The sequence below is a fragment of the Clinocottus analis genome, unplaced genomic scaffold (assembly GCF_023055335.1).
Source record: "Clinocottus analis isolate CAN_PGR_092001 unplaced genomic scaffold, fCliAna1.0.p SCAF_36, whole genome shotgun sequence".
Taxonomy (NCBI): domain Eukaryota; kingdom Metazoa; phylum Chordata; class Actinopteri; order Perciformes; family Cottidae; genus Clinocottus; species Clinocottus analis.
The window spans coordinates 648,792-651,729 of record NW_027176109.1 but is presented as its reverse complement, the minus strand read 5'-3'; positions in this window follow the sequence as shown (position 1 = coordinate 651,729).

The window sequence follows — 2,938 nt, the reverse complement described above, 5'->3', positions numbered from 1 at the left end:
GACAACGTGGTTCCAGTTTAACGGCTTAAATCATCTCCACGCTCCGGCGCCATCACCAGAACCCGGAACAAAAATATTTTTTCATGTTTAATTAATTTTTGAAACACAAAGTTGTCGAGGTGTTTGTGGCAGAACACAACGGTTATTTCAGGAATATGAGATTATTATGGCTTTGACCTAGAATAAAACGACGGGGCCAGACGCAGCACGAGCCTGTTTTTTTATCCGCGATGCGACGCGTAATTAGCGGCGATGACGGCGGCCTCTGATGAGGCCGATGAGGCGTGCGACCCTTCATGCGTTGTGTTATTGTGTGATATTGTGTGATATTGTGTGGCGTGCAACAGCGTGGGCGTCGAGAGAATTAACAGCATGAATATGGATGTTGGGTGAGCATCACGAGAGTAAATGTGCTTACTCTATTGATTAAATCTCCCATCAGTCACCTCGCAGCGTGGCTCTCTCTCTCTCTCTCTCCCTCTCTCTCTCTCTCTCTCTCTCTCTCTCTCTCTCTCTCTCTCTTCCCCCCCCCCTCCTCATCTCTGTCAGGCCGAGCTCAGTGGAGTGGTTAAATTGTCCGTAGCGCGTAAACGCTCGTTTATAAAAGCCGACAGACGTGGCGGTCGTTTGCTAAAATTAATTACCCCTCAGAGCCGCGAGTCAGTCAGTCACAGTCCATCACCTCCAGGGAGGAGGGAGGGGGGGGGGAGACAATGAGGGAGAGAGAGAGAGATGGAGGGAGAGAAAGAGAGCACCTACAAGTCACTGTGTACCTGCAGAGGGGGAGAAAAGGAGGGAGAGAGAGATGGTTTAAAATTCTCCTGATTTTGAAATGAACAGGATTAATAACACACAGTTTATCTATCTATCTATCTATCTATCTATCTATCTATCTATCTATTGATAGTTTTCATATGACGGCAGCATCCAGACCTCCAGACAACAGGAGCCGTGTGAGTTTGAGGGTTATTAATCCAGATTCTTTTAATCTGTGAAACTTCTCTTCTCCAGATAAAAGATCTGTGGGGAGTTTTGCGCTGACGAGGCTGAAGATGATGAAGATGATGATGCGCTGCACAGCGGCTGTGACATCAAACTACTCAGAAGGTATTCATCTCCAACCAGAGTAACTTAATGAACTCCAGCGCGGTCTGATGCAACACTTCTCCAACATTAATAAAAGCTTCATCTCCTGTCTCATTTGCATAATTGTTCAAATGAATCCTCTAATGCGTTGCTTCTTCTTCTTTTTGCTTCTTTTTTAATAAAGTGCTGATTTGTGTTAAAGTGAGCTGTGGCTTGCAGAGGAGATCTGCAGAAAGGCCTCAGGTGGGTTCGCCGCCATTTTGATCCAGTCCTGTAATTAAGCGAACGAGGAGGTTATTGGTTTGAGGAGGTTTCTCATTTGGCTTTTATGGCGACACACAGAGAGTCTGGAAGTCGCTCCTCACATTGTGTAACTAACATCTCCATCTCTTCTTGTCTGTGTGTCTCGTTGAGTGAGACGTCTACACGTTTCCCCTCTTCCCCTTAATCTGGTTATTGTTGATGTCAGTTACCAACACGGGAAACAATGACTGTGAGATCTACAGTTGTTTACTCCTAGTTGTTTACTGTGTTTTAGCTCCTAGTTGTTTACTGTGTTTTAGCTCCTAGTTGTTTACTGTGTTTTAGCTCCTAGTTGTTTACTGTGTTTTAGCTCCTAGTTGTTTACTGTGTTTTAGCTCCTAGTTGTTTACTGTGTTTTAGCTCCTCGTTGTTTACTGTATTTATCTCCTAGTTGTTTACTGTGTTTTAGCTCCTAGTTGTTTACTGTGTTTTAGCTCCTAGTTGTTTACTGTGTTTTAGCTCCTAGTTGTTTACTGTGTTTTAGCTCCTAGTTGTTTACTGTGTTTTAGCTCCTAGTTGTTTACTGTGTTTTAGCTCCTAGTTGTTTACTGTATTTATCTCCTAGTTGTTTACTGTTTCAGCTCCTAGTTGTTTACTGTGTTTCAGCTCCTAGTTGTTTACTGTGTTTTAGCTCCTAGTTGTTTACTGTATTTATCTCCTAGTTGTTTACTGTATTTATCTCCTAGTTGTTTACTGTTTCAGCTCCTAGTTGTTTACTGTGTTTTAGCGCCTAGTTGTTTACTGTGATTTAGCTCTTAGTTGTTTCCTGTTTTAGCTCCTAGTTGTTTACTGTGTTTTATCTCCTAGTTGTTTACTGTGTTTTATCTCCTAGGTGTTTACTGTTTTATCTCCTTGTTATTTACTGTGTTTTAGCGCCTAATTGTTTACTGTGATTTAGCTCCTAGTTGTTTACTGTGTTTCAGCTCCTAGTTGTTCACCGTTTCAGCTCCTAGTTGTTTACTGTGTTTCAGCTCCTAGTTGTTTACTGTGTTTCAGCTCCTAGTTGTTTACTGTGTTTTAGCTCCTAGTTGTTTACTGTGTTTCAGCTCCTAGTTGTTTACTGTGTTTCAGCTCCTAGTTGTTCACTGTAGTTTTGTTTCATCATAAGTTCAGATTGAGAAATCGACCCCTGACCTCCAGAAGGTTCACGTCACTCGATGGTGTTCGTTCAGTGTCGCCTGTGTTTTATTTTTCTGAACTTAATGACTTCGGTTGTTTGACGTTTGACGCGAGCTTCAACCTGAATTCTTCTTTTTCTCCGTCCCGGATCAAAGAAACTCCAAACTGTTTATTCAGTTTACTCTGTGTGTTTGTGTCGCAGTCGACTCGCAAAGAGACAAATTCCCTCATGCTGTGTATAGCGATTGGATGTAATAGTCCATTTACCACTGTAAATCTGCTGTGTTCAAACACCACGGTGTGTGTGTGTGTGTGTGTGTGTGTGTGTGTGTGTGTGTGTGTGTGTGTGTGTGTGTGTGTGTGTGTGTGTGTGTGTGTGTGTGTGTGTGTGTGTGTGTGTGTGTGTGTGTGATGATAGCCAGGTCTGCTT